Source organism: Carcharodon carcharias, chromosome 11 (genome assembly GCF_017639515.1).
Source record: "Carcharodon carcharias isolate sCarCar2 chromosome 11, sCarCar2.pri, whole genome shotgun sequence".
NCBI classification, from domain to species: Eukaryota; Metazoa; Chordata; class Chondrichthyes; order Lamniformes; family Lamnidae; genus Carcharodon; species Carcharodon carcharias.
The window spans coordinates 121,600,612-121,626,634 of record NC_054477.1 but is presented as its reverse complement, the minus strand read 5'-3'; positions in this window follow the sequence as shown (position 1 = coordinate 121,626,634).

Sequence of the window (26,023 nt, the reverse complement as noted above, 5' to 3'; positions counted from 1 at the left end):
AGTCACAACATTCTGAAGTCACACCATTCTGCACGTCGTTCTGAAGTCACACCATTCTGCACGTCGTTCTGAATTCACGCCATTCTGAAGTCACACCATTCTGCACGCCATTCTGAAATCACGCCATTCTGACGTCACGCCATTCTGAATCACGCTATTCCTGAAGTCACAGAATTCCTAAGTCACACCATTCTGCAAGCCATTCTGAAGTCACACCATACTGAAGCACGCCATTCGGAAGTAACACCATACTGAAGCACGCCATTCTGAAGTAACACCATTCTGAAGTCACACCATTCTGAAATCACGCCAATCTGCACGGCATTCTGAAGACACGCCAATCTGCACGGCATTCTGAAGTCACGCCATTCTGAAGTCACGACCATCTGAAATCACGTCAATTTGCACGCCATTCTGAAGTCACTCCAATCTGCACGCCATTCTGAAGTCTTGCCATTCTGAAGTCACGCCATTCTGAAGCACGCCATTCCTGAAGTCACACAATTCTGAAGTCACACCTTTCTGCACGCCATTCTGAAGCACGCCATTCTGAAGTCACAGAATTCTGAAGCACGCCATTCTGAAGCACGCCATTCGGAAGTCACACCATTCTGAAGTCATACCGTTCTGAAGCACGCCATTCTGAAGCACGCCATTCTGAAGCATTCCATTCTGAAGTCATACCATTCTGAAGACACACCATTCTGCATGCCATTCTGAAGTCATACCATTCTGCACGTCGTTCTGAAATCACACCATTCTGAAGTCACACCATTCTGCATGTCGTTCTGAAGTCACACCATTCTGAAATGACACCATTCTGCACGCCTTTCTGAAGTCACACCATTCTGAAGTCACACCATTCTGCACGCCATTCTGAAGTCACACCATTCTTAAGTCACACCATTCTGCACGTCGTTCTGAAGTCACACCATTCTGCACGTCGTTCTGAATTCACTCCATTCTGAAGTCACACCATTCTGCACGCCATTCTGAAATCACGCCATTCTGAAGTCACGCCATTCTGAAGCACGCCATTCCTGAAGTCACACAATTCTGAAGGCAAACCATTCTGCACGCCATTCTGGAGTCCTACCATACTGAAGCACGCCATTCTGAAGGCACGCCATTCTGAAGTCACACCATTCTGAAGTCACGCCATTCTGAAGTCACACCATTCTGCACGCCATTCTGAAGTCACGCCGTTCTGAAGTCAAGCCATTCTGAAGTCACACCATTCTGCACACCATTCTGAAGTCATGCCGTTCTGAAGTCACACCATTCTGAAATCACACCATTCTGCACGCCTTTCTGAAGTCACACCATTCTGAAGTCACACCATTCTGCACGCCATTCTGAAGTCACACCATTCTGAAGTCACACCATTCTGCACGTCGTTCTGAAGTCACACCATTCTGCACGTCGTTCTGAATTCACTCCATTCTGAAGTCACACCATTCTGCACGCCATTCTGAAGTCACGCCAATCTGCACGCCATTCTGAAGTCACGCCGTTCTGCATGCCATTCTGAATCACAACATTCTGAAGTCACACAAATCGGAAGTCACACCATTCTGAAGTCACACCATTCTGCACGTCGTTCTGAAGTCACACCATTCTGAAGTCACACCATTCTGAAGTCACACCATTCTGCACGTCGTTCTGAAGTCACACCATTCTGCACGCCATTCTGAAGTCACGCCATTCTGAAGTCACAACATTCTGAAGTCACACCATTCTGCACACCAGTCTGAAATCACGCCATTCTGAAGTCACGCCATTCTGAAACACGCCATTCCTGAAGTCACACAATTCTGAAGTCACACCATTCTGCACGCCATTCTGAAGTCACACCATACTGAAGTCACGCCAATCTGCATGCCATTCTGAAGTCACGCCATTCTGAAGTCACGCCAATCTGCACGCCTTCTGAAGTCACGACATTCTGAGGTCACGCCAATTTGCACGCCATTCTGAAGTCACTCCAATCTGCACGCCATTCTGAAGTCACACCATTCTGAAGTCACACCATTCTGCACGCCATTCTGAAATCACACCATTCTGCACACCATTCTGAAGTCACACCATTCTGAAGTCACACCATTGTGCACGCCATTCTGAAGTCACACCATTCTGAAGTCACACTATTTTGAAGTCATGCCATTCTGAAGTCACACCATTCTGAAGTCACACCATTCTGCACGCCATTCTGAAGTCACACCATTCTGAAGCACGCCATTCTGAAGTCATGCCATTCTGAAGCACGCCATTCCTGAAGTCACGCCATTCTGAAGTCACACCATTCTGCACGCCATTCTGAAGCACACCATTCTGAAGTCACACCATTCTGCACGCCATTCTGAAGCACGCCATTCTGAAGCACGCCATTCCTGAAGTCACACCGTTCTGCACGCCATTCTGAAGTCAGGCCATTCTGAAGTCACACCATTCTGCACGTCGTTCTGAAGTCACACCATTCTGAAGTCACACCATTCTGCATGTCATTCTGAAGTCACACCATTCTGCACGCCATTCTGAAGTCACGCCATTCTGAAGTCACACCATTCTGCACGTCGTTCTGAAGTCACACCATTCTGCACGTCGTTCTGAATTCACGCCATTCTGAAGTCACACCATTCTGCACGCCATTCTGAAATCACGCTATTCTGAAGTCACGCCATACTGAAGAACGCCATTCCTGAAGTCACACAATTCTGAAGTCAAACCATTCTGCACGCCATTCTGAAGTCCAACCATACTGAAGCACGCCATTCTGAAGTAACACCATTCTGAAGTCACACCATTCTGAAGTCACGCCAATCTGCACGGCATTCTGAAGACACGCCAATCTGCACGGCATTCTGAAGTCAAGCCATTCTGAAGTCACGACCTTCTGAAATCACGTCAATTTGCACGCCATTCTGAAGTCACTCCAATCTGCACGCCATTCTAAAGTCTTGCCATTCTGAAGTCACTCCATTCTGAAGCACGCCATTCCTGAAGTCACACAATTCTGAAGTCACACCATTCTGCACGCCGTTCTGAAGTCACACCATACTGAAGCACGCCATTCTGAAGTCACGCCAATCTGCACGCCATTCTGAAGTCACTCCAATCTGCATGGCATTCTGAAGTCACGCCATTCTGAATTCACACCATTCTGCACGCCATTCTGAAGTCACGCCATTCTGAAGGCACGCCATTCTGAAGTCACACCATTCTTAAGTCATGCCATTCTGAAGTCACACCATTCTGCACGCCATTCTGAAGTCACGCCGTTCTGAAGTCAAGCCATTCTGAAGTCACACGATTCTGCACACCATTCTGAAGTCACGCCGTTCTGAAGTCACACCATTCTGAAATCACACCATTCTGCACGCCTTTCTGAAGTCACACCATTCTGAAGTGACACCATTCTGCACACCATTCTGAAGTCACAACATTCTGAAGTCACACCATTCTGCACGTCGTTCTGAAGTCACACCATTCTGCACGTCGTTCTGAATTCACGCCATTCTGAAGTCACACCATTCTGCACGCCATTCTGAAATCACGCCATTCTGACGTCACGCCATTCTGAATCACGCTATTCCTGAAGTCACAGAATTCCTAAGTCACACCATTCTGCAAGCCATTCTGAAGTCACACCATACTGAAGCACGCCATTCGGAAGTAACACCATACTGAAGCACGCCATTCTGAAGTAACACCATTCTGAAGTCACACCATTCTGAAATCACGCCAATCTGCACGGCATTCTGAAGACACGCCAATCTGCACGGCATTCTGAAGTCACGCCATTCTGAAGTCACGACCATCTGAAATCACGTCAATTTGCACGCCATTCTGAAGTCACTCCAATCTGCACGCCATTCTGAAGTCTTGCCATTCTGAAGTCACGCCATTCTGAAGCACGCCATTCCTGAAGTCACACAATTCTGAAGTCACACCTTTCTGCACGCCATTCTGAAGCACGCCATTCTGAAGTCACAGAATTCTGAAGCACGCCATTCTGAAGCACGCCATTCTGAAGTCACGCCAATCTGCACGCCATTCTGAAGTCACTCCAGTCTGCATGGCATTCTGAAGTCACGCCATTCTGAATTCACACCATTCTGCACGCCATTCTGAAGTCACGCCATTCTGAAGGCACGCCATTCTGAAGTCACACCATTCTTAAGTCATGCCATTCTGAAGTCACACCATTCTGCACGCCATTCTGAAGTCACGCCGTTCTGAACTCAAGCCATTCTGAAGTCACACGATTCTGCACACCATTCTGAAGTCACGCCGTTCTGAAGTCACACCATTCTGAAATCACACCATTCTGCACGCCTTTCTGAAGTCACACCATTCTGAAGTGACACCATTCTGCACACCATTCTGAAGCACGCCATTCTGAAGTCACGCCATTCTGAAGTCACGCCATTCTGACGTACACCATTCTGAAGTCACGCCATTGTGAAGTCATACCATTCTGAAGTCACGCCATTCTGCACGCCATTCTGAAGTCACACCATTCTGAAGTCACACCGTTCTGAAGCATGCCATTCTGAACCACGCCATTCTGAAGCATGCAATTCTGAAGCACATCATTCTGAAGTCACACCATTCTGAAGTCAGACCATTATGAAGCACGCCATTCTGAAGCACGCCATTCTGATGTCACGCCGTTCTGAAGTCACACCATTCTGAAGCACGCCATTCTGAAGTCACACCTTTCTGCACGCCATTCTGAAGCACGCCATTCTGAAGTCACACCATTCTGAAGCACGCCATTCTGAAGCACGCCATTCGGAAGTCACACCATTCTGAAGTCATACCGTTCTGAAGCACGCCATTCTGAAGCACGCCATTCTGAAGCATTCCATTCTGAAGTCATACCATTCTGAAGACACACCATTCTGCATGCCATTCTGAAGTCATACCATTCTGCACGTCATTCTGAAGTCACGCCATTCTGAAGTCACACCATTCTGCAGGCCATTCTGAAGCATAACATTCTGAAGTCACACCATTCTGAAGTCACACCATTCTGCACGCCATTCTGAAGTCACGTCGTTCTGAAGTCATACCATTCTGAATTCACACCATTCTGCACGCCATTCTGAAGTCATACCATTCTGCAAGTCGTTCTGAAGTCACACCATTATGCAGTCACACCATTCTGAAGTCACACCATTCTGCACGCAATTCTGAAGTCACACCATTCTGAAGTCACATCATTCTGCATGTCGTTCTGAAGTCACACCATTCTGAAGTCACACCATTCTGCATGTCGCTCTGAAGTCACACCATTCTGCACGCCATTCTGAAGTCACGCCATTCTGAAGTCAGACCATTCTGCACGTCGTTCTGAAGTCACACCATTCTGAAGTCACACCATTCTGAAGTCACACCATTCTGCACGCCATTCTGAAATCACACCATTCTGCACACCATTCTGAAGTCACACCATTCTGAAGTCACACCATTGTGCACGCCATTCTGAAGTCACACCATTCTGAAGTCACACTATTCTGAAGTCACGCCATTCTGAAATCACACCATTCTGAAGTCACACCATTCTGCATGCCATTCTGAAGTCACACCATTCTGAAGCACGCCATTCTGAAGTCATGCCATTCTGAAGCACGCCATTCCTGAAGTCACGCCATTCTGACGTCACACCATTCTGCACGCCACTCTGAAGCACACCATTCTGAAGTCACACCATTCTGCATGCCTTTCTGAAGCACACCATTCTGAAGCACGCCATTCCTGAAGTCACACCGTTCTGCACGCCATTCTGAAGTCAGGCCATTCTGAAGTCACACCATTCTGCACGCCGTTCTGAAGTCACGCGATTCTGCAAGCCATTCTGAAGCATGCCATTCTGAAGCACGTTGTTCTGAAGTCACGCCATTCTGAAGTCTCACCGTTGTGCACGCCATTCTGAAGCATGCCATTCTGAAGTCACGCCCATCTGAAGTCACACCATTCTGCACGTCATTCTGAAGTCACGCCATTCAGACGTCACACCATTCTGCACGCCATTCTGAAGCACGCCATTCTGAAGTCACGCCATTCTGAAGTCACGCCATTCTGACGTACACCATTCTGAAGTCACGCCATTGTGAAGTCATACCATTCTGAAGTCACGCCATTCTGCACGCCATTCTGAAGTCACACCATTCTGAAGTCACACCGTTCTGAAGCATGCCATTCTGAAGCACGCCATTCTGAAGTCAGACCATTATGAAGCACGCCATTCTGAAGCACGCCATTCTTATGTCACGCCGTTCTGAAGTCACACCATTCTGAAGCACGCCATTCTGAAGTCACACCTTTCTGCACGCCATTCTGAAGCACGCCATTCTGAAGTCACAGAATTCTGAAGCACGCCATTCTGAAGCCCGCCATTCGGAAGTCACACCATTCTGAAGTCATACCGTTCTGAAGCACGCCATTCTGAAGCACGCCATTCTGAAGCATTCCATTCTGAAGTCATACCATTCTGAAGACACACCATTCTGCATGCCATTCTGAAGTCATACCATTCTGCACGTCGTTCTGAAATCACGCCATTCTGAAGTCACACCATTCTGAAGTCACACCATTCTGCACGCCATTCAGAAGTCACACCATTCTGAAGTCACACCATTCTGAACGTCGTTCTGAAGTCACACCATTCTGAAGTCACACCATTCTGCATGTCGTTCTGAAGTCACACCATTCTGCACACCATTCTGAAGTCACGCCATTCTGAAGTCACACCATTCTGCACGTCGTTCTGAAGTCACACCATTCTGAAATCACACCATTCTGCACGCCTTTCTGAAGTCACACCATTCTGAAGTCACACCATTCTGCACGGCATTCTGAAGTCACACCATTCTTAAGTCACACCATTCTGCACGTCGTTCTGAAGTCACACCATTCTGAAGCACGCCATTCTGAAGTCACACCTTTCTGCACGCCATTCTGAAGCACGCCATTCTGAAGTCACAGAATTCTGAAGCACGCCATTCTGAAGCACGCCATTCGGAAGTCACACCATTCTGAAGTCATACCGTTCTGAAGCACGCCATTCTGAAGCACGCCATTCTGAAGCATTCCATTCTGAAGTCATACCATTCTGAAGACACACCATTCTGCATGCCATTCTGAAGTCATACCATTCTGCACGTCGTTCTGAAATCACACCATTCTGAAGTCACACCATTCTGCATGTCGTTCTGAAGTCACACCATTCTGAAATGACACCATTCTGCACGCCTTTCTGAAGTCACACCATTCTGAAGTCACACCATTCTGCACGCCATTCTGAAGTCACACCATTCTTAAGTCACACCATTCTGCACGTCGTTCTGAAGTCACACCATTCTGCACGTCGTTCTGAATTCACTCCATTCTGAAGTCACACCATTCTGCACGCCATTCTGAAATCACGCCATTCTGAAGTCACGCCATTCTGAAGCACGCCATTCCTGAAGTCACACAATTCTGAAGGCAAACCATTCTGCACGCCATTCTGGAGTCCTACCATACTGAAGCACGCCATTCTGAAGGCACGCCATTCTGAAGTCACACCATTCTGAAGTCACGCCATTCTGAAGTCACACCATTCTGCACGCCATTCTGAAGTCACGCCGTTCTGAAGTCAAGCCATTCTGAAGTCACACCATTCTGCACACCATTCTGAAGTCATGCCGTTCTGAAGTCACACCATTCTGAAATCACACCATTCTGCACGCCTTTCTGAAGTCACACCATTCTGAAGTCACACCATTCTGCACGCCATTCTGAAGTCACACCATTCTGAAGTCACACCATTCTGCACGTCGTTCTGAAGTCACACCATTCTGCACGTCGTTCTGAATTCACTCCATTCTGAAGTCACACCATTCTGCACGCCATTCTGAAATCACGCTATTCTGAAGTCACGCCATTCTGAAGCACGCCATTCCTGAAGTCACAGAATTCTTAAGTCACACCATTCTGCACGCCATTCTGAAGTCACACCATACTGAAGCACGCCATTCGGAAGTAACACCATTCTGAAGTCACACCATTCTGAAGTCACGCCAATCTGCACGGCATTCTGAAGACACGCCAATCTGCATGGCATTCTGAAGTCACGCCATTCTGAAGTCACGACCTTCTGAAATCACGCCAATTTGCACGCCATTCTGAAGTCACTCCAATCTGCACGCCATTCTGAAGTCATGCCATTCTGAAGTCACGCCAATCTGCACGCCATTCTGAAGTCACGCCAATCTGCACGCCATTCTGAAGTCACGCCGTTCTGCATGCCATTCTGAATCACAACATTCTGAAGTCACACAAATCGGAAGTCACACCATTCTGAAGTCACACCATTCTGCACGTCGTTCTGAAGTCACACCATTCTGAAGTCACACCATTCTGAAGTCACACCATTCTGCACGTCGTTCTGAAGTCACACCATTCTGCACGCCATTCTGAAGTCACGCCATTCTGAAGTCACAACATTCTGAAGTCACACCATTCTGCACACCAGTCTGAAATCACGCCATTCTGAAGTCACGCCATTCTGAAACACGCCATTCCTGAAGTCACACAATTCTGAAGTCACACCATTCTGCACGCCATTCTGAAGTCACACCATACTGAAGTCACGCCAATCTGCATGCCATTCTGAAGTCACGCCATTCTGAAGTCACGCCAATCTGCACGCCTTCTGAAGTCACGACATTCTGAGGTCACGCCAATTTGCACGCCATTCTGAAGTCACTCCAATCTGCACGCCATTCTGAAGTCATGCCATTCTGAAGTCACGCCAGACTGCATGCCATTCTGAAGTCACGCCGGTCTGCATGCCATTCTGAAGCACGCCATTCTGAAGTCACGACGTTCTGCACGCCATTCTGAAGTCACACCATTCTGCACGCCATTCTGAAGTCACACCATTCTGAAGTCACAAGATTCTGAAGTCACACCATTCTGAAGCACGCCATTCCTGAAGTCACACCATTCTGAAGTCACACCATTCTGCACGCCATTCTGAAGCATGCCATTCTGAATCACGCCATTCTGAAGCACGCCATTTTGAAGTCACGCCAATCTGAAGTCACACCATTCTGCACGTCATTCTGAAGTCACGCCATTCTGAAGTCACACCATTCTGCACGCCATTCTGAAGCACACCATTCTGAAGTCACGCCATTCTGAAATCACACCATTCTGCACGCCATTCTGAAGTCACGTCGTTCTGAAGTCAGACCATTCTGAATTCACACCATTCTGCACGCCATTCTGAAGTCATACCATTCTGCACGTCGTTCTGAAGTCACACCATTATGAAGTCACACCATTCTGAAGTCACACCATTCTGCACGCAATTCTGAAGTCACACCATTCTGAAGTCACATCATTCTGCATGTCGTTCTGAAGTCACACCATTCTGAAGTCACACCATTCTGCATGTCGTTCTGAAGTCACACCATTCTGCACGCCATTCTGAAGTCACGCCATTCTGAAGTCACACCATTCTGCACGTCGTTCTGAAGTCACACCATTCTGAATTCACACCATTCTGCACGCCATTCTGAAGTCACACCATTCCTAAGTCACACCATTCTGCAAGCCATTCTGAAGTCACACCATACTGAAGCACGCCATTCGGAAGTAACACCATACTGAAGCACGCCATTCTGAAGTAACACCATTCTGAAGTCACACCATTCTGAAATCACGCCAATCTGCACGGCATTCTGAAGACACGCCAATCTGCACGGCATTCTGATGTCACGCCATTCTGAAGTCACGACCATCTGAAATCACGTCAATTTGCACGCCATTCTGAAGTCACTCCAATCTGCACGCCATTCTGAAGTCTTGCCATTCTGAAGTCACGCCATTCTGAAGCACGCCATTCCTGAAGTCACACAATTCTGAAGTCACACCATTCTGCACGCCATTCTGAAGTCACACCATACTGAAGCACGCCATTCTGAAGTCACGCCAATCTGCACGCCATTCTGAAGTCACTCCAATCTGCATGGCATTCTGAAGTCACGCCATTCTGAAGTCACACCATTCTGCACGCCAATCTGAAGTCACACCATTCTGCACGTCATTCTGAAGTCACGCCATTCTGAAGTCACACCATTCTGCACGCCATTCTGAAGCACACCATTCTGAAGTCACGCCATTCTGAAATCACACCATTCTGCACGCCATTCTGAAGTCACGTCGTTCTGAAGTCAGACCATTCTGAATTCACACCATTCTGCACGCCATTCTGAAGTCATACCATTCTGCACGTCGTTCTGAAGTCACACCATTATGAAGTCACACCATTCTGAAGTCACACCATTCTGCACGCAATTCTGAAGTCACACCATTCTGAAGTCACATCATTCTGCATGTCGTTCTGAAGTCACACCATTCTGAAGTCACACCATTCTGCATGTCGTTCTGAAGTCACACCATTCTGAAGTCACACCATTCTGCACGCAATTCTGAAGTCACACCATTCTGAAGTCACATCATTCTGCATGTCGTTCTGAAGTCACACCATTCTGAAGACACACCATTCTGCATGCCATTCTGAAGTCATACCATTCTGCACGTCGTTCTGAAATCACACCATTCTGAAGTCACACCATTCTGCATGTCGTTCTGAAGTCACACCATTCTGAAATGACACCATTCTGCACGCCTTTCTGAAGTCACACCATTCTGAAGTCACACTATTCTGCACGCCATTCTGAAGTCACACCATTCTTAAGTCACACCATTCTGCACGTCGTTCTGAAGTCACACCATTCTGAAAGCACACCATTCTGCACGCCATTCTGACGTCACACCATTCTGAAGTCACACCATTCTGAAATCACGCCAATCTGCACGGCATTCTGAAGACACGCCAATCTGCACGGCATTCTGATGTCACGCCATTCTGAAGTCACGACCATCTGAAATCACGTCAATTTGCACGCCATTCTGAAGTCACTCCAATCTGCACGCCATTCTGAAGTCTTGCCATTCTGAAGTCACGCCATTCTGAAGCACGCCATTCCTGAAGTCACACAATTCTGAAGTCACACCATTCTGCACGCCATTCTGAAGTCACACCATACTGAAGCACGCCATTCTGAAGTCACGCCAATCTGCACGCCATTCTGAAGTCACTCCAATCTGCATGGCATTCTGAAGTCACGCCATTCTGAAGTCACACCATTCTGCACGCCATTCTGAAGTCACGCCATTCTGAAGGCACGCCATTCTGAAGTCACACCATTCTTAAGTCATGCCATTCTGAAGTCACACCATTCTGCACACCATTCTGAAGTCACGCCGTTCTGAAGTCAAGCCATTCTGAAGTCACACGATTCTGCACACCATTCTGAAGTCACGCCGTTCTGAAGTCACACCATTATGAAATCACACCATTCTGCACGCCTTTCTGAAGTCACACCATTCTGAAGTGACACCATTCTGCACACCATTCTGAAGTCACAACATTCTGAAGTCACACCATTCTGCACGTCGTTCTGAAGTCACACCATTCTGCACGTCGTTCTGAATTCACGCCATTCTGAAGTCACACCATTCTGCACGCCATTCTGAAATCACGCCATTCTGAAGTCACGCCATTCTGAAGCACGCCATTCCTGAAGTCACAAAATTCTGAAGTCACACCATTCTGAAGTCACACCATTCTGCACACCATTCTGAAGTCACACCATTCTGAACGTCGTTCTGAAGTCACACCATTCTGAAGTCACACCATTCTGCATGTCGTTCTGAAGTCACACCATTCTGCACGCCATTCTGAAGTCACACCATTCTGAAGTCACCCCATTCTGAAGTCACACCATTCTGCACGTCGTTCTGAAGTCACACCATTCTGAAAGCACACCATTCTGCACGCCATTCTGACGTCACACCATTCTGAAGTCACACCATTCTGCACGTCGTTCTGAAGTCACACCATTCTGCATGTCGTTCTGAAGTCACACCATTCTGCACGCCATTCTGAAATCACGCCATTCTGAAGTCACGCCATTCTGAAGCACGCCATTCCTGAAGTCACAGAATTCTTAAGTCACACCATTCTGCACGCCATTCTGAAGTCACACCATACTGAAGCACGCCATTCGGAAGTAACACCATTCTGAAGTCACACCATTCTGAAGTCACGCCAATCTGCACGGCATTCTGAAGACACGCCAATCTGCATGGCATTCTGAAGTCACGCCATTCTGAAGTCACGAACTTCTGAAATCACGCCAATTTGCACGCCATTCTGAAGTCACTCCAATCTGCACGCCATTCTGAAGTCATGCCATTCTGAAGTCACGCCAATCTGCACGCCATTCTGAAGTCACGCCAATCTGCACGCCATTCTGAAGTCACGCCGTTCTGCATGCCATTCTGAATCACAACATTCTGAAGTCACACAAATCGGAAGTCACACCATTCTGAAGTCACACCATTCTGCACGTCGTTCTGAAGTCACACCATTCTGAAGTCACACCATTCTGAAGTCACACCATTCTGCACGTCGTTCTGAAGTCACACCATTCTGCACGCCATTCTGAAGTCACGCCATTCTGAAGTCACAACATTCTGAAGTCACACCATTCTGCACACCAGTCTGAAATCACGCCATTCTGAAGTCACGCCATTCTGAAACACGCCATTCCTGAAGTCACACAATTCTGAAGTCACACCATTCTGCACGCCATTCTGAAGTCACACCATACTGAAGTCACGCCAATCTGCATGCCATTCTGAAGTCACGCCATTCTGAAGTCACGCCAATCTGCACGCCTTCTGAAGTCACGACATTCTGAGGTCACGCCAATTTGCACGCCATTCTGAAGTCACTCCAATCTGCACGCCATTCTGAAGTCACACCATTCTGAAGTCACACCATTCTGCACGCCATTCTGAAGTCACACCATTCTGAAATGACACCATTCTGCACGCCTTTCTGAAGTCACACCATTCTGAAGTCACACCATTCTGCACGCCATTCTGAAGTCACACCATTCTTAAGTCACACCATTCTGCACGTCGTTCTGAAGTCACACCATTCTGCACGTCGTTCTGAATTCACTCCATTCTGAAGTCACACCATTCTGCACGCCATTCTGAAATCACGCCATTCTGAAGTCACGCCATTCTGAAGCACGCCATTCCTGAAGTCACACAATTCTGAAGGCAAACCATTCTGCACGCCATTCTGGAGTCCTACCATACTGAAGCACGCCATTCTGAAGGCACGCCATTCTGAAGTCACACCATTCTGAAGTCACGCCATTCTGAAGTCACACCATTCTGCACGCCATTCTGAAGTCACGCCGTTCTGAAGTCAAGCCATTCTGAAGTCACACCATTCTGCACACCATTCTGAAGTCATGCCGTTCTGAAGTCACACCATTCTGAAATCACACCATTCTGCACGCCTTTCTGAAGTCACACCATTCTGAAGTCACACCATTCTGCACGCCATTCTGAAGTCACACCATTCTGAAGTCACACCATTCTGCACGTCGTTCTGAAGTCACACCATTCTGCACGTCGTTCTGAATTCACTCCATTCTGAAGTCACACCATTCTGCACGCCATTCTGAAATCACGCTATTCTGAAGTCACGCCATTCTGAAGCACGCCATTCCTGAAGTCACAGAATTCTTAAGTCACACCATTCTGAAGTCACACCATTCTGCACGTCGTTCTGAAGTCACACCATTCTGCACGCCATTCTGAAGTCACGCCATTCTGAAGTCACAACATTCTGAAGTCACACCATTCTGCACACCAGTCTGAAATCACGCCATTCTGAAGTCACGCCATTCTGAAACACGCCATTCCTGAAGTCACACAATTCTGAAGTCACACCATTCTGCACGCCATTCTGAAGTCACACCATACTGAAGTCACGCCAATCTGCATGCCATTCTGAAGTCACGCCATTCTGAAGTCACGCCAATCTGCACGCCTTCTGAAGTCACGACATTCTGAGGTCACGCCAATTTGCACGCCATTCTGAAGTCACTCCAATCTGCACGCCATTCTGAAGTCACACCATTCTGAAGTCACACCATTCTGCACGTTATTCTGAAATCACACCATTCTGCACACCATTCTGAAGTCACACCATTCTGAAGTCACACCATTGTGCACGCCATTCTGAAGTCACACCATTCTGAAGTCACACTATTTTGAAGTCACGCCATTCTGAAGTCACACCATTCTGAAGTCACACCATTCTGCACGCCATTCTGAAGTCACACCATTCTGAAGCACGCCATTCTGAAGTCATGCCATTCTGAAGCACGCCATTCCTGAAGTCACGCCATTCTGAAGTCACACCATTCTGCACGCCATTCTGAAGCACACCATTCTGAAGTCACACCATTCTGCACGCCATTCTGAAGCACGCCATTCTGAAGCACGCCATTCCTGAAGTCACACCGTTCTGCACGCCATTCTGAAGTCAGGCCATTCTGAAGTCACACCATTCTGCACGTCGTTCTGAAGTCACACCATTCTGAAGTCACACCATTCTGCATGTCGTTCTGAAGTCACACCATTCTGCACGCCATTCTGAAGTCACGCCATTCTGAAGTCACACCATTCTGCACGTCGTTCTGAAGTCACACCATTCTGCACGTCGTTCTGAATTCACGCCATTCTGAAGTCACACCATTCTGCACGCCATTCTGAAATCACGCTATTCTGAAGTCACGCCATACTGAAGAACGCCATTCCTGAAGTCACACAATTCTGAAGTCAAACCATTCTGCACGCCATTCTGAAGTCCAACCATACTGAAGCACGCCATTCTGAAGTAACACCATTCTGAAGTCACACCATTCTGAAGTCACGCCAATCTGCACGGCATTCTGAAGACACGCCAATCTGCACGGCATTCTGAAGTCAAGCCATTCTGAAGTCACGACCTTCTGAAATCACGTCAATTTGCACGCCATTCTGAAGTCACTCCAATCTGCACGCCATTCTGAAGTCTTGCCATTCTGAAGTCACTCCATTCTGAAGCACGCCATTCCTGAAGTCACACAATTCTGAAGTCACACCATTCTGCACGCCGTTCTGAAGTCACACCATACTGAAGCACGCCATTCTGAAGTCACGCCAATCTGCACGCCATTCTGAAGTCACTCCAATCTGCATGGCATTCTGAAGTCACGCCATTCTGAATTCACACCATTCTGCACGCCATTCTGAAGTCACGCCATTCTGAAGGCACGCCATTCTGAAGTCACACCATTCTTAAGTCATGCCATTCTGAAGTCACACCATTCTGCACGCCATTCTGAAGTCACGCCGTTCTGAAGTCAAGCCATTCTGAAGTCACACGATTCTGCACACCATTCTGAAGTCACACCATTCTGAAGTGACACCATTCTGCACACCATTCTGAAGTCACAACATTCTGAAGTCACACCATTCTGCACGTCGTTCTGAAGTCACACCATTCTGCACGTCGTTCTGAATTCACGCCATTCTGAAGTCACACCATTCTGCACGCCATTCTGAAATCACGCCATTCTGACGTCACGCCATTCTGAATCACGCTATTCCTGAAGTCACAGAATTCCTAAGTCACACCATTCTGCAAGCCATTCTGAAGTCACACCATACTGAAGCACGCCATTCGGAAGTAACACCATACTGAAGCACGCCATTCTGAAGTAACACCATTCTGAAGTCACACCATTCTGAAATCACGCCAATCTGCACGGCATTCTGAAGACACGCCAATCTGCACGGCATTCTGAAGTCACGCCATTCTGAAGTCACGACCATCTGAAATCACGTCAATTTGCACGCCATTCTGAAGTCACTCCAATCTGCACGCCATTCTGAAGTCTTGCCATTCTGAAGTCACGCCATTCTGAAGCACGCCATTCCTGAAGTCACACAATTCTGAAGTCACACCTTTCTGCACGCCATTCTGAAGCACGCCATTCTGAAGTCACAGAATTCTGAAGCACGCCATTCTGAAGCACGCCATTCTGAAGTCACGCCAATCTGCACGCCATTCTGAAGTCACTCCAGTCTGCATGGCATTCTGAAGTCACGCCATTCTGAATTCACACCATTCTGCACGCCATTCTGAAGTCACGCCATTCTGAAGGCACGCCATTCTGAAGTCACACCATTCTTAAGTCATGCCATTCTGAAGTCACACCATTCTGCACGCCATTCTGAAGTCACGCCGTTCTGAACTCAAGCCATTCTGAAGTCACACGATTCTGCACACCATTCTGAAGTCACGCCGTTCTGAAGTCACACCATTCTGAAATCACACCATTCTGCACGCCTTTCTGAAGTCACACCATTCTGAAGTGACACCATTCTGCACACCATTCTGAAGCACGCCATTCTGAAGTCACACCATTCTGAAGTCACACCATTCTGCACGTCGTTCTGAAGTCACACCATTCTGCACGCCATTCTGAAGTCACGCCATTCTGAAGTCACAACATTCTGAAGTCACACCATTCTGCACACCAGTCTGAAATCACGCCATTCTGAAGTCACGCCATTCTGAAACACGCCATTCCTGAAGTCACACAATTCTGAAGTCACACCATTCTGCACGCCATTCTGAAGTCACGCCATACTGAAGTCACGCCAATCTGCATGCCATTCTGAAGTCACGCCATTCTGAAGTCACGCCAATCTGCACGCCTTCTGAAGTCACGACATTCTGAGGTCACGCCAATTTGCACGCCATTCTTAAGTCACTCCAATCTGCACGCCATTCTGAAGTCACACCATTCTGAAGTCACACCATTCTGCACGCCATTCTGAAATCACACCATTCTGCACACCATTCTGAAGTCACACCATTCTGAAGTCACACCATTGTGCACGCCATTCTGAAGTCACACCATTCTGAAGTCACACTACTTTGAAGTCACGCCATTCTGAAGTCACACCATTCTGAAGTCACACCATTCTGCACGCCATTCTGAAGTCACACCATTCTGAAGCACGCCATTCTGAAGTCATGCCATTCTGAAGCACGCCATTCCTGAAGTCACGCCATTCTGAAGTCACACCATTCTGCACGCCATTCTGAAGCACACCATTCTGAAGTCACACCATTCTGCACGCCATTCTGAAGCACGCCATTCTGAAGCACGCCATTCCTGAAGTCACACCGTTCTGCACGCCATTCTGAAGTCAGGCCATTCTGAAGTCACACCATTCTGCACGTCGTTCTGAAGTCACACCATTCTGAAGTCACACCATTCTGCATGTCGTTCTGAAGTCACACCATTCTGCACGCCATTCTGAAGTCACGCCATTCTGAAGTCACACCATTCTGCACGTCGTTCTGAAGTCACACCATTCTGCACGTCGTTCTGAATTCACGCCATTCTGAAGTCACACCATTCTGCACGCCATTCTGAAATCACGCTATTCTGAAGTCACGCCATACTGAAGAACGCCATTCCTGAAGTCACACAATTCTGAAGTCAAACCATTCTGCACGCCATTCTGAAGTCCAACCATACTGAAGCACGCCATTCTGAAGTAACACCATTCTGAAGTCACACCATTCTGAAGTCACGCCAATCTGCACGGCATTCTGAAGACACGCCAATCTGCACGGCATTCTGAAGTCAAGCCATTCTGAAGTCACGACCTTCTGAAATCACGTCAATTTGCACGCCATTCTGAAGTCACTCCAATCTGCACGCCATTCTGAAGTCTTGCCATTCTGAAGTCACTCCATTCTGAAGCACGCCATTCCTGAAGTCACACAATTCTGAAGTCACACCATTCTGCACGCCGTTCTGAAGTCACTCCAATCTGCATGGCATTCTGAAGTCACGCCATTCTGAATTCACACCATTCTGCACGCCATTCTGAAGTCACGCCATTCTGAAGGCACGCCATTCTGAAGTCACACCATTCTTAAGTCATGCCATTCTGAAGTCACACCATTCTGCACGCCATTCTGAAGTCACGCCGTTCTGAAGTCAAGCCATTCTGAAGTCACACGATTCTGCACACCATTCTGAAGTCACGCCGTTCTGAAGTCACACCATTCTGAAATCACACCATTCTGCACGCCTTTCTGAAGTCACACCATTCTGAAGTGACACCATTCTGCACACCATTCTGAAGTCACAACATTCTGAAGTCACACCATTCTGCACGTCGTTCTGAAGTCACACCATTCTGCACGTCGTTCTGAATTCACGCCATTCTGAAGTCACACCATTCTGCACGCCATTCTGAAATCACGCCATTCTGACGTCACGCCATTCTGAATCACGCTATTCCTGAAGTCACAGAATTCCTAAGTCACACCATTCTGCAAGCCATTCTGAAGTCACACCATACTGAAGCACGCCATTCGGAAGTAACACCATACTGAAGCACGCCATTCTGAAGTAACACCATTCTGAAGTCACACCATTCTGAAATCACGCCAATCTGCACGGCATTCTGAAGACACGCCAATCTGCACGGCATTCTGAAGTCACGCCATTCTGAAGTCACGACCATCTGAAATCACGTCAATTTGCACGCCATTCTGAAGTCACTCCAATCTGCACGCCATTCTGAAGTCTTGCCATTCTGAAGTCACGCCATTCTGAAGCACGCCATTCCTGAAGTCACACAATTCTGAAGTCACACCTTTCTGCACGCCATTCTGAAGCACGCCATTCTGAAGTCACAGAATTCTGAAGCACGCCATTCTGAAGCACGCCATTCTGAAGTCACGCCAATCTGCACGCCATTCTGAAGTCACTCCAGTCTGCATGGCATTCTGAAGTCACGCCATTCTGAATTCACACCATTCTGCACGCCATTCTGAAGTCACGCCATTCTGAAGGCACGCCATTCTGAAGTCACACCATTCTTAAGTCATGCCATTCTGAAGTCACACCATTCTGCACGCCATTCTGAAGTCACGCCGTTCTGAACTCAAGCCATTCTGAAGTCACACGATTCTGCACACCATTCTGAAGTCACGCCGTTCTGAAGTCACACCATTCTGAAATCACACCATTCTGCACGCCTTTCTGAAGTCACACCATTCTGAAGTGACACCATTCTGCACACCATTCTGAAGCACGCCATTCTGAAGTCACACCATTCTGAAGTCACACCATTCTGCACGTCGTTCTGAAGTCACACCATTCTGCACGCCATTCTGAAGTCACGCCATTCTGAAGTCACAACATTCTGAAGTCACACCATTCTGCACACCAGTCTGAAATCACGCCATTCTGAAGTCACGCCATTCTGAAACACGCCATTCCTGAAGTCACACAATTCTGAAGTCACACCATTCTGCACGCCATTCTGAAGTCACGCCATACTGAAGTCACGCCAATCTGCATGCCATTCTGAAGTCACGCCATTCTGAAGTCACGCCAATCTGCACGCCTTCTGAAGTCACGACATTCTGAGGTCACGCCAATTTGCACGCCATTCTTAAGTCACTCCAATCTGCACGCCATTCTGAAGTCACACCATTCTGAAGTCACACCATTCTGCACGCCATTCTGAAATCACACCATTCTGCACACCATTCTGAAGTCACACCATTCTGAAGTCACACCATTGTGCACGCCATTCTGAAGTCACACCATTCTGAAGTCACACTACTTTGAAGTCACGCCATTCTGAAGTCACACCATTCTGAAGTCACACCATTCTGCACGCCATTCTGAAGTCACACCATTCTGAAGCACGCCATTCTGAAGTCATGCCATTCTGAAGCACGCCATTCCTGAAGTCACGCCATTCTGAAGTCACACCATTCTGCACGCCATTCTGAAGCACACCATTCTGAAGTCACACCATTCTGCACGCCATTCTGAAGCACGCCATTCTGAAGCACGCCATTCCTGAAGTCACACCGTTCTGCACGCCATTCTGAAGTCAGGCCATTCTGAAGTCACACCATTCTGCACGTCGTTCTGAAGTCACACCATTCTGAAGTCACACCATTCTGCATGTCGTTCTGAAGTCACACCATTCTGCACGCCATTCTGAAGTCACGCCATTCTGAAGTCACACCATTCTGCACGTCGTTCTGAAGTCACACCATTCTGCACGTCGTTCTGAATTCACGCCATTCTGAAGTCACACCATTCTGCACGCCATTCTGAAATCACGCTATTCTGAAGTCACGCCATACTGAAGAACGCCATTCCTGAAGTCACACAATTCTGAAGTCAAACCATTCTGCACGCCATTCTGAAGTCCAACCATACTGAAGCACGCCATTCTGAAGTAACACCATTCTGAAGTCACACCATTCTGAAGTCACGCCAATCTGCACGGCATTCTGAAGACACGCCAATCTGCACGGCATTCTGAAGTCAAGCCATTCTGAAGTCACGACCTTCTGAAATCACGTCAATTTGCACGCCATTCTGAAGTCACTCCAATCTGCACGCCATTCTGAAGTCTTGCCATTCTGAAGTCACTCCATTCTGAAGCACGCCATTCCTGAAGTCACACAATTCTGAAGTCACACCATTCTGCACGCCGTTCTGAAGTCACTCCAATCTGCATGGCATTCTGAAGTCACGCCATTCTGAATTCACACCATTCTGCACGCCATTCTGAAGTCACGCCATTCTGAAGGCACGCCATTCTGAAGTCACACCATTCTTAAGTCATGCCATTCTGAAGTCACACCATTCTGCACGCCATTCTGAAGTCACGCCGTTCTGAAGTCAAGCCATTCTGAAGTCACACGATTCTGCACACCATTCTGAAGTCACGCCGTTCTGAAGTCACACCATTCTGAAATCACACCATTCTGCACGCCTTTCTGAAGTCACACCATTCTGAAGTGACACCATTCTGCACACCATTCTGAAGTCACAACATTCTGAAGTCACACCATTCTGCACGTCGTTCTGAAGTCACACCATTCTGCACGTCGTTCTGAATTCACGCCATTCTGAAGTCACACCATTCTGCACGCCATTCTGAAATCACGCCATTCTGACGTCACGCCATTCTGAATCACGCTATTCCTGAAGTCACAGAATTCCTAAGTCACACCATTCTGCAAGCCATTCTGAAGTCACACCATACTGAAGCACGCCATTCGGAAGTAACACCATACTGAAGCACGCCATTCTGAAGTAACACCATTCTGAAGTCACACCATTCTGAAATCACGCCAATCTGCACGGCATTCTGAAGACACGCCAATCTGCACGGCATTCTGAAGTCACGCCATTCTGAAGTCACGACCATCTGAAATCACGTCAATTTGCACGCCATTCTGAAGTCACTCCAATCTGCACGCCATTCTGAAGTCTTGCCATTCTGAAGTCACGCCATTCTGAAGCACGCCATTCCTGAAGTCACACAATTCTGAAGTCACACCTTTCTGCACGCCATTCTGAAGCACGCCATTCTGAAGTCACAGAATTCTGAAGCACGCCATTCTGAAGCACGCCATTCTGAAGTCACGCCAATCTGCACGCCATTCTGAAGTCACTCCAATCTGCATGGCATTCTGAAGTCACGCCATTCTGAATTCACACCATTCTGCACGCCATTCTGAAGTCACGCCATTCTGAAGGCACGCCATTCTGAAGTCACACCATTCTTAAGTCATGCCATTCTGAAGTCACACCATTCTGCACGCCATTCTGAAGTCACGCCGTTCTGAACTCAAGCCATTCTGAAGTCACACGATTCTGCACACCATTCTGAAGTCACGCCGTTCTGAAGTCACACCATTCTGAAATCACACCATTCTGCACGCCTTTCTGAAGTCACACCATTCTGAAGTGACACCATTCTGCACACCATTCTGAAGCACGCCATTCTGAAGTCACGCCATTCTGAAGTCACGCCATTCTGACGTACACCATTCTGAAGTCACGCCATTGTGAAGTCATACCATTCTGAAGTCACGCCATTCTGCACGCCATTCTGAAGTCACACCATTCTGAAGTCACACCGTTCTGAAGCATGCCATTCTGAACCACGCCATTCTGAAGCATGCAATTCTGAAGCACATCATTCTGAAGTCACACCATTCTGAAGTCAGACCATTATGAAGCACGCCATTCTGAAGCACGCCATTCTGATGTCACGCCGTTCTGAAGTCACACCATTCTGAAGCACGCCATTCTGAAGTCACACCTTTCTGCACGCCATTCTGAAGCACGCCATTCTGAAGTCACACCATTCTGAAGCACGCCATTCTGAAGCACGCCATTCGGAAGTCACACCATTCTGAAGTCATACCGTTCTGAAGCACGCCATTCTGAAGCACGCCATTCTGAAGCATTCCATTCTGAAGTCATACCATTCTGAAGACACACCATTCTGCATGCCATTCTGAAGTCATACCATTCTGCACGTCATTCTGAAGTCACGCCATTCTGAAGTCACACCATTCTGCAGGCCATTCTGAAGCATAACATTCTGAAGTCACACCATTCTGAAGTCACACCATTCTGCACGCCATTCTGAAGTCACGTCGTTCTGAAGTCATACCATTCTGAATTCACACCATTCTGCACGCCATTCTGAAGTCATACCATTCTGCAAGTCGTTCTGAAGTCACACCATTATGCAGTCACACCATTCTGAAGTCACACCATTCTGCACGCAATTCTGAAGTCACACCATTCTGAAGTCACATCATTCTGCATGTCGTTCTGAAGTCACACCATTCTGAAGTCACACCATTCTGCATGTCGCTCTGAAGTCACACCATTCTGCACGCCATTCTGAAGTCACGCCATTCTGAAGTCAGACCATTCTGCACGTCGTTCTGAAGTCACACCATTCTGAAGTCACACCATTCTGCACGCCATTCTGAAGTCACACCATTCTGAAGTCACACCATTCTGCACGCCATTCTGAAATCACACCATTCTGCACACCATTCTGAAGTCACACCATTCTGAAGTCACACCATTCTGCACGCCATTCTGAAGTCACACCATTCTGAAGTCACACTATTCTGAAGTCACGCCATTCTGAAATCACACCATTCTGAAGTCACACCATTCTGCATGCCATTCTGAAGTCACACCATTCTGAAGCACGCCATTCTGAAGTCATGCCATTCTGAAGCACGCCATTCCTGAAGTCACGCCATTCTGACGTCACACCATTCTGCACGCCACTCTGAAGCACACCATTCTGAAGTCACACCATTCTGCATGCCTTTCTGAAGCACACCATTCTGAAGCACGCCATTCCTGAAGTCACACCGTTCTGCACGCCATTCTGAAGTCAGGCCATTCTGAAGTCACACCATTCTGCACGCCGTTCTGAAGTCACGCGATTCTGCAAGCCATTCTGAAGCATGCCATTCTGAAGCACGTTGTTCTGAAGTCACGCCATTCTGAAGTCTCACCGTTGTGCACGCCATTCTGAAGCATGCCATTCTGAAGTCACGCCCATCTGAAGTCACACCATTCTGCACGTCATTCTGAAGTCACGCCATTCAGACGTCACACCATTCTGCACGCCATTCTGAAGCACGCCATTCTGAAGTCACGCCATTCTGAAGTCACGCCATTCTGACGTACACCATTCTGAAGTCACGCCATTGTGAAGTCATACCATTCTGAAGTCACGCCATTCTGCACGCCATTCTGAAGTCACACCATTCTGAAGTCACACCGTTCTGAAGCATGCCATTCTGAAGCACGCCATTCTGAAGTCAGACCATTATGAAGCACGCCATTCTGAAGCACGCCATTCTTATGTCACGCCGTTCTGAAGTCACACCATTCTGAAGCACGCCATTCTGAAGTCACACCTTTCTGCACGCCAGTCTGAAGCACGCCATTCTGAAGTCACAGAATTCTGAAGCACGCCATTCTGAAGCCCGCCATTCGGAAGTCACACCATTCTGAAGTCATACCGTTCTGAAGCACGCCATTCTGAAGCACGCCATTCTGAAGCATTCCATTCTGAAGTCATACCATTCTGAAGACACACCATTCTGCATGCCATTCTGAAGTCATACCATTCTGCACGTCGTTCTGAAATCACGCCATTCTGAAGTCACACCATTCTGAAGTCACACCATTCTGCACGCCATTCAGAAGTCACACCATTCTGAAGTCACACCATTCTGAACGTCGTTCTGAAGTCACACCATTCTGAAGTCACACCATTCTGCATGTCGTTCTGAAGTCACACCATTCTGCACACCATTCTGAAGTCACGCCATTCTGAAGTCACACCATTCTGCACGTCGTTCTGAAGTCACACCATTCTGAAATCACACCATTCTGCACGCCTTTCTGAAGTCACACCATTCTGAAGTCACACCATTCTGCACGGCATTCTGAAGTCACACCATTCTTAAGTCACACCATTCTGCACGTCGTTCTGAAGTCACACCATTCTGAAGCACGCCATTCTGAAGTCACACCTTTCTGCACGCCATTCTGAAGCACGCCATTCTGAAGTCACAGAATTCTGAAGCACGCCATTCTGAAGCACGCCATTCGGAAGTCACACCATTCTGAAGTCATACCGTTCTGAAGCACGCCATTCTGAAGCACGCCATTCTGAAGCATTCCATTCTGAAGTCATACCATTCTGAAGACACACCATTCTGCATGCCATTCTGAAGTCATACCATTCTGCACGTCGTTCTGAAATCACACCATTCTGAAGTCACACCATTCTGCATGTCGTTCTGAAGTCACACCATTCTGAAATGACACCATTCTGCACGCCTTTCTGAAGTCACACCATTCTGAAGTCACACTATTCTGCACGCCATTCTGAAGTCACACCATTCTTAAGTCACACCATTCTGCACGTCGTTCTGAAGTCACACCATTCTGAAAGCACACCATTCTGCACGCCATTCTGACGTCACACCATTCTGAAGTCACACCATTCTGAAATCACGCCAATCTGCACGGCATTCTGAAGACACGCCAATCTGCACGGCATTCTGATGTCACGCCATTCTGAAGTCACGACCATCTGAAATCACGTCAATTTGCACGCCATTCTGAAGTCACTCCAATCTGCACGCCATTCTGAAGTCTTGCCATTCTGAAGTCACGCCATTCTGAAGCACGCCATTCCTGAAGTCACACAATTCTGAAGTCACACCATTCTGCACGCCATTCTGAAGTCACACCATACTGAAGCACGCCATTCTGAAGTCACGCCAATCTGCACGCCATTCTGAAGTCACTCCAATCTGCATGGCATTCTGAAGTCACGCCATTCTGAAGTCACACCATTCTGCACGCCATTCTGAAGTCACGCCATTCTGAAGGCACGCCATTCTGAAGTCACACCATTCTTAAGTCATGCCATTCTGAAGTCACACCATTCTGCACACCATTCTGAAGTCACGCCGTTCTGAAGTCAAGCCATTCTGAAGTCACACGATTCTGCACACCATTCTGAAGTCACGCCGTTCTGAAGTCACACCATTATGAAATCACACCATTCTGCATGCCTTTCTGAAGTCACACCATTCTGAAGTGACACCATTCTGCACACCATTCTGAAGTCACAACATTCTGAAGTCACACCATTCTGCACGTCGTTCTGAAGTCACACCATTCTGCACGTCGTTCTGAATTCACTCCATGCTGAAGTCACACCATTCTGCACGCCATTCTGAAATCACGCCATTCTGAAGTCACGCCATTCTGAAGCACGCCATTCCTGAAGTCACAAAATTCTGAAGTCACACCATTCTGAAGTCACACCATTCTGCACACCATTCTGAAGTCACACCATTCTGAACGTCGTTCTGAAGTCACACCATTCTGAAGTCACACCATTCTGCATGTCGTTCTGAAGTCACACCATTCTGCACGCCATTCTGAAGTCACACCATTCTGAAGTCACCCCATTCTGAAGTCACACCATTCTGCACGTCGTTCTGAAGTCACACCATTCTGAAAGCACACCATTCTGCACGCCATTCTGACGTCACACCATTCTGAAGTCACACCATTCTGCACGTCGTTCTGAAGTCACACCATTCTGCATGTCGTTCTGAAGTCACACCATT